Source organism: Brassica napus, chromosome C4, assembly GCF_020379485.1.
Source record: "Brassica napus cultivar Da-Ae chromosome C4, Da-Ae, whole genome shotgun sequence".
NCBI lineage: Eukaryota > Viridiplantae > Streptophyta > Magnoliopsida > Brassicales > Brassicaceae > Brassica > Brassica napus.
This window is the reverse complement of record NC_063447.1, coordinates 24277229-24289624: the sequence shown is the minus strand read 5'-3', so window position 1 is coordinate 24289624 and position 12396 is coordinate 24277229. Positions and strand designations below refer to the sequence as shown.

The window sequence follows — 12396 nt, the reverse complement described above, 5'->3', positions numbered from 1 at the left end:
GAACATGAATAATGCTGAAGTCCGAGAAGCATATCTGTAGCGTCTCTATCCTCTCCAATTCTGTCGCAAAACTTGGCTACGCCTGAGGGTCCTTTATCATTGCAATCAGCTCCTTACAGTCCGTCCCAAAGCTCTGACATTTTGAGTGTTGAAGCATATTCTCCATCGCCCATCGCAGTGCTTCCACTTCCGAATGCAAGGCTGATTCGCGTCGAGTGAAATTCCTTGTTCCCATAAGTTGAATGTTCCCACCACTGTACATCCATACCCATCCACATCCACTGAATTGAGAAGTATCTAACAAGCAGATATTACCCAAGCTTATGACTTGGGAAACCTCAGGGTTGTTATCGTGTACCACTGGTTGTACCACTTCGTTAGCGTCAAACCAGGCTTGGCATTCACTTTCTGCATGTCGAACTAGCTCCAAAGGTTCTCGATCTATACCCCTAAAAAGTTTGTCATTGCTAGCCTTCCAAATATATCATATTATCCAGGGATAAGGATCTCTGTCTAGTTCTGGCTCAATAATGCTATTCTTCCTCCAAAACAGATAGTCCATATTTGTGTAGACGCTTGATACTAGGAATATATATGGGCTTGTCGGAGTCGACGATAATGACCAAACTTGGAGTGCTGGCGGACATTCAAAAACGGCATGGGTTACGGTTTCCTCTAGTTCTCCACATCTTGGACAGTAGTTGTCACACCTCATATTACGTCTTGTTAAGTTTATCGTTACTGCCACATGACCAGTTAACAATTGCCATATCAGATGACATATCTTCTTCGGCTCCTTTATCTGCCAAGCAAAGGCTTGGAGCTTAGTGATGCTCGGCTCTAGAACTTCCTTCTAAGCCGCTGGCTTTAATACATTCTGAGCGACCCAATATCCAGATTTAACCGTGTATTGGCCATTTCTTGTGTAGTTCCAGCAGCTAAACTCCTTATGAGAGGTATGTCCTCAAGACTGACATAATTCTCCAATAGACCAATGTCCCATTCCTTCGATACCTGGTTAATAATATCGATGACTCTCATATTCGGGTGCATAACTGGCGCTATGGGGATAGCTGGTCTCGCAGGGGTCGTTGGAACCCACGGGTCCTCCCACACCTTGACTTCATACCCTGAATGTATCTTCTGTCTAATCCCGAGTAATAACAACTTCCTTGCTGCAGAAATGCTTGTCCACACATAGGATGGGCTGGTAACAGTGTTCGCTCTTAGTGGAGAACTCAATCTATAGTACCTTCCTCTCAAGACCCGTGCAACCAAAGAGTCCGGGAATTGAACTAGCCTCCATAGTTGTTTTGCCAATAGCGCCATGTTGAACTCATGGATCATCCGGAAACCGATCCCACCCTCCTCTCTTGGTAAGCAAACTTTTTCCCATTTTGCCAGTGTATTCCTCTTTTTGGTGGATTTGAACTCCACCAGAATTGTGCAATGGCACTGGCAAGGTTTTCACATATCTCCAATGGGAGCAGGAAAGTAGACATCACGTATGTCGGTAGAGCGAGCAAAATGGATTTTATCAGCACTTCCTTCCCACCTTTCGAGAGCCATCTGCATGTCCATCCATTCACTCTATGCATCAACTTATCCTTTAGAAATGCAAAAAGTTTGCACTTGGAACCACTTATGTCTTCTGGGATACCAAGATAGGTTCCCATTCCTCCCTCGTTCTGTATTCCAAGCACATCTTTAAGCTCTTGTCTAGTAGTCGCATTAATCCGCTTACCAAAGAGTAAGGACGATTTATCAAAGTTAATACATTGTCCAGATGCTTTGCCATATTTCCTGACTACTTTCATTACTTCTTCACATTCATGGGGCTCCGCCTTACAGAAGAAAAGGCTATCATCAGCAAAGAGAAGGTGGGATACCGACGGACACGCGCATCCCTGTTATCTTCCCTTGGATATCTGCTTGATTAAGAAGGCTAACGAGCGCTTCCGTGCATAGAATAAAAATGAAAGGAGACAAAGGATCTCCTTGACGTAAACCTCTACCTGGAACAATATTTCCTCTTGGCTCTTCATTCATAAGGACCTTATATTTCACCGACGTAATACACCGCATTATCCAGGTGATCCATGTCTCTGAGAACCCCATCTTGCGCATGACAGCTTCAATAAAGGACCATTCCATCCTGTCATATGCCTTGCTCATGTCTGTCTTGATGGCCATCCTCTTACTGCGTCCACTAGGTTTAGTTCTGAGAGCGTGGAACATGTCCTGAGCAATCATAATGTTGTCAGAGATCTGTCTCCCAGCAACAAAAGCTGACTAAGTCTCCGATATCAATCCTAGTAGCACTCTCTTTAATCTCTGGCATAAGACCTTAGAGATTATCTTGTAACTAACATTACATAAGCTAATGGGTCTAAACTGAGCCATATCATTAGGCCTCGTTATCTTCGGGATGAGACATATATTTGTATCATTCAGTCCAGTCGCCACTGTCCCCTCGAAAAGGAATTTATTGATCATAAGAGTCAAATCCTCCTTTACTATATCCCAGAATTTCTGATAGAAAAGTGCAGTCATCCCATCTAAACCTGGGGCCTTTTCCGGATGCATAGCAAATAGCGCCAGTTTGATCTCCCATTCGGAGACCGGAGCTGTAAGGTTATCATTCATAGCACCAGTGATCGACGCTGGAACTTGAGAAAGTGCGTCTTCAATATCCTCTGGATTCGATGACTCAAAGATCTATCTAAAATAACTAGTAGCAATGGCTACTAATCCTTCTTCATCCTCAACTATGTTTTCATTCGCATCTAGGAGCTGTGTGATTTTATTTCTTGCTCTTCTTTGCTTCGTTAAGGCATGAAAAAATTTCGTATTTCTGTCCCATTCCCTCAGCCAAAACACCCGACTCTTCTGTGATCTATTTTTGTGACCAAAACTTGAAAATAATATATTTAGGAGAATTGCCAATCCCCTATATATTAAAAGAGGAGCATTACAACTTATGAGGTAGTCATGTGTCATCACCACAATGATTCTTAGAATCCTTAGAGAGATATGTTGGTCCATCTAAATATATAATAAATTTTTTATTAAACTAACCATAAATTAATTATTAATGTTTTTAATTCTTTCATTAAATAGAAATTACGGAATTTCCTAATGTTGGTAAAGTATATATGACAATTAATGATTTCAAATAATAAAGATTTGATACAAATTAATGCACCCTCTATCCTTTTTGTTTAACTTTAAGTTATTAAAATAAATTAAAAAATCACATTAAACATATAATAAAACTTTAGATTTTTATTATATATTATATTTTAAATTTCTTTTAAAGTCTCACATTAAAATTTTATGATCCATGGTTTAATTTTTTTATGACAAAAAATAATTGCAAAATCATATAATTAGGAAGTCTCATTTAATAAATATCAAGATTAAAAAAAAATCATAACGTTCAATCCAACCGTCTGATCGTTACCATTAAAAATACATAAATATTTTAGTTTTGAAATTTACTTTAAACATTTTTTAAATTAAACTATATACCATTAAAAATACATAAATATTTTAGTTTTGAAATTTACTTTAAACATTTTTTTTTTGGTAGAAGCTCTGAACAAATGCTGACAACTTAATATTTAAATTTTAAAATTTTCATTCAATGTTTCTTAAGATTATAAATTACCAAAACTTTTAAACATCGCACAATGAAAATTTTGTTATCAATGATTTTAAAGTTTTTATTATAAAAATATACAAATCATCAAAAAACCAAATGAATAAAATAGATTATTTAACATATATCAAGATTAAAAATATACTATGTATCTATGTATATATGTATATATTATTTAAATTTAATTATATACAATATAAAATATAAAAGGTAATTGTTTGGATTAAAAACAAATTTTACGTATTCGCACCAATTGAATTATATAAGTAATAGTTATTGACTTTTTATAAATCCAATATATATATATGTATATATATTATTTTATAATATAAAACTGAACATATAATATATAAAATTAATTTAAATATACAATGTTCATGGTGCGCAAGGCGCAGATCTTAATCTAATCTTATTATACAAAGAAAACTTTCACTCTCTTCTCTTTCCGCCACCACGTCATCAGATGCTTTCCAGAGCGACACGTGTCCCATCTTTCAAAGCGTTTCATTAAATCAGCGACTTTTATGGGCTTTTCTTTGTGTGTGCTTCAGCCTTTGCTTGAGGAACCCAGCCCAATAGCGAGCAACTCTGATCCCTTCTACCCGAGTCAGAACGAAATTTAGGGTTTTGGGCACAATGTGTTCTCCGCCAGTTGAGTGATAGTGTTGGTGCATTCGACGTGATCAATCCGTTTGGAAGTTTCGATTTGCGTCGTTTGGGTCCTGCAGTTGGAAGAGGCGGATCCTTATCGGAGTTATACATTAGTGCGAAAAGGATTCTCCTCAGAGCTCGCGACGGGATCGAGAGGTTGGAGAGGTTCGAATCCGCTGCTCTTATGGATTCTTCGGATCTCACCTCCTCCGTGAAACGTGACATTACTGAGGTCCAATCTCTATGTGCCAGCATGGATGGTTATGGCGCTCAATCTCCGTTAAATCTCAGCGCGATCTCTTGAGAAGGTGACCAATCCGTGATTTCAAAATTCGTCTATTTACAAGAAATGAATCTCCTAAATTACCGGAGAATCTTATATCGAGGACTTTGCATTTACGAATTAGACATTGGTAATCTGAGATGACTAGATCATTCAAATTAGGCAATCCTAATTCAATTGGCTGATTAGTTTCTGAATCTTTTAAGTATAGCTTAAACGTTAGAGTTAGTTTCATTAGATTCTTCTATTCTCTGTGACTCTGTCAATATGTGTTGAAATCACAAGCAAATTCGCAGGAAAACTGAACAAGTTGTGAAAAAGCTGAGTATTTGAACAAAAGTCTGGAGAAATACACGTGGAGGAATCAGAGGAAGATGACGGAAGCTAGAGAGAGAGAGAGCAGATTTGTTAAACAGAGGAGTGGGGAAGGAGCACACATCTTGCAGATATTTGATGATGAGGCTCAAGCGATGAACTCTAAGGCTCAAAGAGATTGCTAGATGATTCGTTTTCGAGTGGAGTTGCCATCCTCGCCAAATATGCTGAACAAAGGGATCGTTTGAACTTTGAAGGTAACTCTTTCAAGTTTCAACCAAAAGCTTAATAATATATATGGCAACAAGTCATCATTTTGACATTGGGGTTTTCCGTTTGGAATATACAGGTAGAGGTGTCAATTGGGCGGGCTGACCATGGGCTAGCCCAGTCCAATTCAGTCCAATTCATTTTGGGCGGGATATGGACGTGCCCAATTAATAAATGGTCCAACTGGACAAAAGACCAATTGGTACATGGTCCAATTGGGCGAAGACCAAATACACAATGGGTGTCCATGGGCTTCCTAAAACATGTTTATGAATTTAACAAAAGAAAACATGACTTTGCAATTTAACCCAAAACAATAGTTTTATCGTTAAAATAAAAAATTCACGATTTTGACGGGAAACATAATTTCACAATTTTGACGGAAAAATGTATTTCATTAGTTTGATGGGAAAATGCAATTTCTCGGTTTTGGCGGGAAAATGCAATTTCTCGGTTTTGGCGGGAAAACGCAATTTCTCGGTTTCAGTGGGAAAACACAATTTCTCGGTTTTGGCGGGAAAACACAATTTCTCTGTTTTGGCGGGAAAACGCAATTTCTCGGTTTTGGCGGGAAAACGCAATTTCTCGGTTTCCACGGGAAAACACAATTTCTCGGTTTCGGTGGGAAAACGCAATTTCTCGATTTTGGTGGGAAAACGCAATTTCTCGGTTTCAGCAGGAAAACGCAATTTCTCGGTTTTGGCGGGAAAACACAATTTCTCGGTTTTGGCGGGAAAACGCAATTTCTCGGTTCTGGCGGAAAAACGCAATTTCTCGGTTTCCGCGGGAAAACGCAATTTCTCGGTTTCCGCGGGAAAACGCAATTTCTCGATTTCAGCGGGAAAACGCAATTTCTCGGTTTCAGCAGGAAAACGCAATTTCTCGGTTTTGGCGGGAAAACGCAATTTTTTCGGTTTTGGCGGGAAAACGCAATTTCTCGGTTTCAGCGGGAAACACACAATTTCTCGGTTTTGGCGGGAAAACACAATTTTTCGGTTTCGGCGGGAAAACGCAATTTCTCGGTTTTGGTGGGAAAACGCAATTTCTCGGTTTTGGCGAAAAAACGCAATTTTCGATTTTGGCAGGAAAACGCAATTTCTCGGTTTTGGCGGGAAAACACAATTTCTCGGTTTCGGTGGGAAAGCGTAATTTCTTGGTTTTTGCGGGAAAACGCAATTTTCAGTTTTGGCGGGAAAACGAATTTCTGGTTTTGGCGGGAAAACGTAATTTCTCGGTTTCGACGGAAAAATGAAATTTCTCGATTTTGAAAGGAAAACATAGTTTTACAGTTTTGACAAGAAAAAAAATACTTTTATAATTTTGGAAAGTAAACATAATTCAAAATTTTAGAAATAAGATCTAGACTAATAATTAAAAAATAATTATAAATTTTATTGGGTGTCCATGGGTATGCCCATTTGGACATGGTCTCTATTGGTCTTGGACATTTGTTTGGACCATTGTCCAATATGGACCACCCATTAGTGCCCAAAACTGAAATGGTCCAACTGGTCATGTCCATTTGGACCATGGACGGACCATTTGACAGCTATATATTCAGGGGGCATAACGTAAAGCTTTGGATGTTCTGAACACAGTAGGGCTCTCCAACTCTGTGCTCAGGCTCATCGAGAGGCACAATCGTGTTGACACATGTATCAAGTACGCTGGTATGATCGCAACAATAGTCATATTGTATCTCTTCATAAAGTGGACAAGCTGAATCTAAGGAAACTGGAACGACTTAGTTACACTGATTGTACGTAGAGAGTTATGTGTTTTCACTTGATTGTGTGCGGGATAGAGGATGCGTTTCTGTTTTGTTTATGACTCTTACAAGACATTTCCCGCATATTATATAGTTCATCGAAGTTTGAGTTTGTCAAAATGTGTCTCCATTTCCCTTGCTTATTCATTGATAAGCCATTTTCTTACCAATGAGAGATTCTACAGCCAACAGACTTAATGGATTGTGATGTCTCATAGATTGTGTATGTATTGGTTACGTGGCTAGAACAGAAAGAGGCAAGCTGGCTGTGAGAATGAATTGGTTTGATACCAATGAGAGATTCGAACACCTACAATATAGCAACTTACCATCATTAGCGTCTATTTTGGAGTTTTACTCCATTTTAGACGTTTTTCTTTCCGATGTTAGTGTAGATTTTTATTTCATTATTGAAGAAATGGGCAAATTAACGTTCTATAATACTTTTTAAATTCAAGTACATACACATTTTGCCCGAACTTTTGCACATATGAAGAAAGATTCTTATGATCAATGTAGGAAGCTCTTTTTTTCATCAGACCTTATCACTTCTTCTTCTTTCTTATTCACAGTCTTAAACTTTTCATTAATTTTATTTAGTTTTAACAGAGAACAATGTATCTATATCACCATGGAACCGGAGTCATCACCCCATGAATTACCACGGAGCAGGCTCAAGTGCCGTTGCTTACCGAAGATCCATACCATCAGTAAGTCTCTTACTTTTAGGGCCATAGAGGAATGTGTTTGGTCTCTCTTGATTTCTTAGTTCCTTACTGTTTTTGTTTGATGGGACTGAACTTAGAGTTAAGTTGGATGAGGATTTAATAGACCGTTCCTAAGTAAGGTGACAGAGACCGCTTCTGGGATTCTACACTTCTCGCTTCAGTGGAAAGAATAAAAAGAGATGAAGGAGTTGATGGTGGAATATGTAAGGAAACAATACCTTGAACTGCAGGAAAAAGAAAAGATTCTGATATGAAGCAGTCTTTGGAAGCACAATTGTTGACATTGGTTATTGAGATGCATACCAAAGAAGTTGTTTCTCAACTTAGAGCAACAAAAACTGCGTGAAGACTCACTGGCAAAGAAATGTGAAGCAAAAGAGAGAGCTTCAGCCTTCAAGTTAGGAAAGAGAAACTTGAAGCAAGGGAGAACATTAAAGAGAAAACTAATGAGCTGGAGAAGAGGGAAGAGCAGTGTAGACTGAAACAAGATGCATAAGCCAAAGATGGCAAAGTACCAGTCCCGTATTAATTCAATGTAATGATTCCATCTATTGATTTATTACAAAAGATGTGTCCAAGCGATGGTTTAAATCATGAGACGTTTACGTTTTAACGTACTTTTCTATTGTTTTTTTGCATGTTCACCTACTTTGTGAATGAGGTGTAATTTTTCCCTTGCTTTAACTCTTTCACTCCCCAAAAAACCCTTGTGGTGGACAAGCTTTCTTAAGTCTAAAGGAGTTAAGCAACTTCCTTTGTAACTAATATTACGTAGGTTTATGGATGTTTGAGATTTACTAAACATTGTTGGATTAATAGTGAATGACTTTAATCTGAGTGTTGGGTTTTGTAGTCAGAAATGGGTGGTCAGGCGCAAATTTTGCCTATTTAGAATTGATGTGGTTAATAAGAACAAATATTTTTGGTTAGGGTTATAGTGAAAGGTTGGTTTCTCTTTCGTGGTTAGGGGTTTCGTTTAGCTGGTGGTTACAGTTGGAAACCACATAATCATGGTTTTCTAGAAGAGAAAGGATGGTTAGGGTCAGTGTTCATATGATCAGATTCGGGGTCAGAGTTACAGTCAGTGTTCATGTGGTCATGATTATTGTTCATGTGGTCAAAGTCTGTGTTCATGTGTTCGGGGCTTTCTCAAAAACGGTGGGGAAAGAATTGCAGTGGTGGTTCTGCAAGTGCGGCGGCGGCCGCAAGAAGAGTTGTGGCAATGGCGATGAAAGAAGTTGCGGTGATGACGGTAATCGTGCACAAAGAATGGAGATGATAATGTTGTTTTGAAAAATTCACAAATCTGAGTTAGAAAAAAAAGAGAGAAAAGGAGAAAAGGAAAGAGGAGCAAAAACAAGAATGCATGAAAGATAAAAAATGAAAAATGAAAAATGAAAAAAGAAGGAGAAAAAGAAAAAAAAATGATAGATTTTGTAATTTGAAAACGAGATCTGGTGTTTGACGAAGGAGATATGTGGGAGAGAAGAAATGCAGAGAGAAAATAGAATAGAGATGTGAAAGGCTATTGATTGAGTAACCTTAACCCACGTTTCCAATTAGTTAAAATTGAAAGGGCTCTTTAGGTATTTTGTCAAGAGAAAGTATGGCACATGCTCAAAGTATGTCTAGATGTAAGTTGACAATGAAAAAGTATGTCTAGACGTAATTTTTTCTTAAATCATATGGGTTATCTTGCAGAAATTACAATGAACGATATTGTGACCACTAACGCCACTTCCATTTCAGTGTTTTTAATTTTTAGTTGTTCTGCTTTACTTATCTCATAGCATTCAATGTTTTCATTGCTTCTTATTTTTTTTTAATTAGAAATGCAACTTGCGTTTGTTAACTATAAAATTCTATGATTCTATGAATTACTATGATGGATGTTGATAAAATACCATCAGAAAAGCTGTTAACTGATTATCAAACTTGATCAAATATTGGAACAGAATGTGTGTGATTCATCTTAGTAACGTTTTTGAGTTGTAACTCTAAGAATAGAAAAATAGTTACTATTGTATGTGATACTTCTTTACATTCGTTTATGATATGTACGAAAAGAGTATCATAATAAAATTCATAAGTATCCAATATTATTATATATAGAAAGAAGATCAGTCACATAGCTTAATATATGATTTAGTAAACATAAAACATAAATAAATATGCAAACCATATTATAAACACTAAAAAGTATTGATTATAATTATATAAATGATCGTTTGAAAATATGTTAAATATAAAGTTTTTCTTGGAATTTACACGTAAAATTTTATATATATTTCAAAATAGTTTACCTATTAAGTAAAGAATTAAAACATTATCGTGACACCATAATTTCATACAAAACAACTAAATTTAAAAAGATTTTTTAAAAAAAAATCAATTAAAGAAAGTATTAGAATATATCTATCTTAGTCATTTTTATTGTTAGTTGAGTATATTAGGTTCCATAAAATATAACCTTATTTTAAATATCAAAATTGGCTAAATTGAACAAAAACAGAAAAAATAATATTATTCATTTAAAAAAACTACAAAATATACACTGTAAAAATTAAGAAACTAATAAAAAGGTAAAAAAGTAAAACTAAACTATTTAGATAATAGTAAACAACATAATAGTAAACAAATATACTGAGTTTGAAAAGTCCTAGATTAGTTATGCATCAAAGGTATCTTCTTTTCAACTCAACTAGGCAACGACCTTAAACGAATTGAAATATTTGAAATATAATTTTATAACTATATATTTAATGTTAACTTACAATAAAACATTTTAATGTATAGTAAAAATAATTAAATTTACACTTTCACTATCCTACTCATATTTTGAATATCATATTTGCCTAACATAAACGTAACGTAATGCATTCATGTTGAGTCCAATCTATTCATACAAATGATAATCTTGAAAACCAAAAACCCATTCTGAAGAGACCAAAATATAACAAATCACAATTAACCAACCAATTATGGATTCAGAATTATCACAAAATAACAACAAAACACACCAATGACATCTCATCTGCCCACTATAATATGTTATACACCACAACCAATTAATATAGACACAAACATCGAAATCAAACATAATTAATTTTAAAATATATAATCTCTCTACACCCTAACATTCTCAAAAATCATAAACGTTATTATACACTTCTCTTGAAAAAACTTACATAAAATATACGCAAAGGAAAAAAATACAATTACATAGTTACATACTCCATCCGTTTCATTAAGATAGACTTTTTAGAAAAAAAGTTTGTTTCCCAAAAATATATTTTTTGTGTGTTTCTATGAAAAAATTGCAAACTCCTAGAAAATTAATTAACTTTATTGAATTACTATTGGTTAAAAGTTACTGAAAATTACAGAAAACGATACATTTATTATGGTTGTTTAATGTATGTATTTTCTTAATATGTGTGAAAAATATTAAAAAATCTATCTTTGTGAAACCGAGGGAGTATATCACAAATAAAGTATATTCCGCGCGTAGCGCGTACCGATCATACTCTTTACTATATTGTTTAGAATGTTCCAAATATATTGTTGTAATCACATGATAAATTTTGGTAAGATAATGACACACATTAATGATAAAATTCGATAACACGAAATCACAATTATATAGAAAACTAATATAGGTTAATATGGAAATTAAAATATTCTTCAATTATGTCACAAAAATAAGATAAATAATTTTCAAAAAGTTATCATCCTTAGACCATCCGCAACGGTCGATATAGTGTTTATCTTAGCGCGAAATCTTAGGCAAATGTTAGTATAATAATCGTTTTAGTTTTACTTTAGCTAAGAAAGAGTCCTTAGGCAAGGAGGTTTAAGGATTAATCCTTAAGTGTGTGGCATCACGTGATAGGCTAGCGGAGGGATGTGTTTCGTGTGGGGAAAAAAAAATCATTTGCTTTCTCCATCACGAAAAAAGAGGTCTCGCGATATCAAAGGCGATTCGGCGACTGGAGAAGGGTGAAGGTAAATCAGAGCTTTCACTTTTTTTTTTGCATTTGGAGTTGTTGCATGTTGATTTCATCTGGTTTTAGGGTTCTATCGAGGGTTAAATCGATTTTGGGTCTCAAATCGAGTTGAGGATTTTATCGAATTAGGGTTTTCGTCTGGGTTTGCTATTTTGTTCATCTCGAGTCGCTTCTTTGTTGTTTTCGTCGTTATTAAGGTTCGAGATTGAGTTATAAATCGTTACACGGACTGGATTTTAATATTTGATGAAGATGTTTAGTTATTGTATGTTTACATTTAGTCATTCAATAAATAAAAAAATTTAATTTAATATTTAATAATTTTAAATTTCAAAGATTCAAATAAAAAAAAAAAAAAATTCCTAAGGACTCCATATCAGATAACACCATTGGACCTACATTTATGATTAGAGTCCTTAACTATTCAAAAAAAAAAATTATTATTAAAATGCTAAGGATTCCAATGGTGGGTAACACCATTGGAGTTGCTCTTAGAATCCTTAACTATTCAAAAAAAAAAATTATTATTAAAAAAAAAAATTATTATAAAATTCTAGTTTCCCTTCTTCCCCTTTTGAAAGCCTCTTCCAGAGATGACCCGTTATCACTTTCCATAGGATGTTTGAGTTTCACGTCTCTGTTGTATGCCATCTACACTTGTTTTTTCTGCATGTTCATAATCAAAATCTCGGTTTAAAATAGGAAGAGATGAT

The 12396-nt window shown here is 35.4% G+C and overlaps 1 pseudogene; it reads left to right on the top strand.

Moving 5' to 3' along the window:
- The first annotated feature begins 4253 nt into the window (after positions 1 to 4253).
- Positions 4254 to 8473, top strand: LOC111205686 (annotated as a pseudogene).
- The last annotated feature ends 3923 nt before the right edge of the window (positions 8474 to 12396 follow it).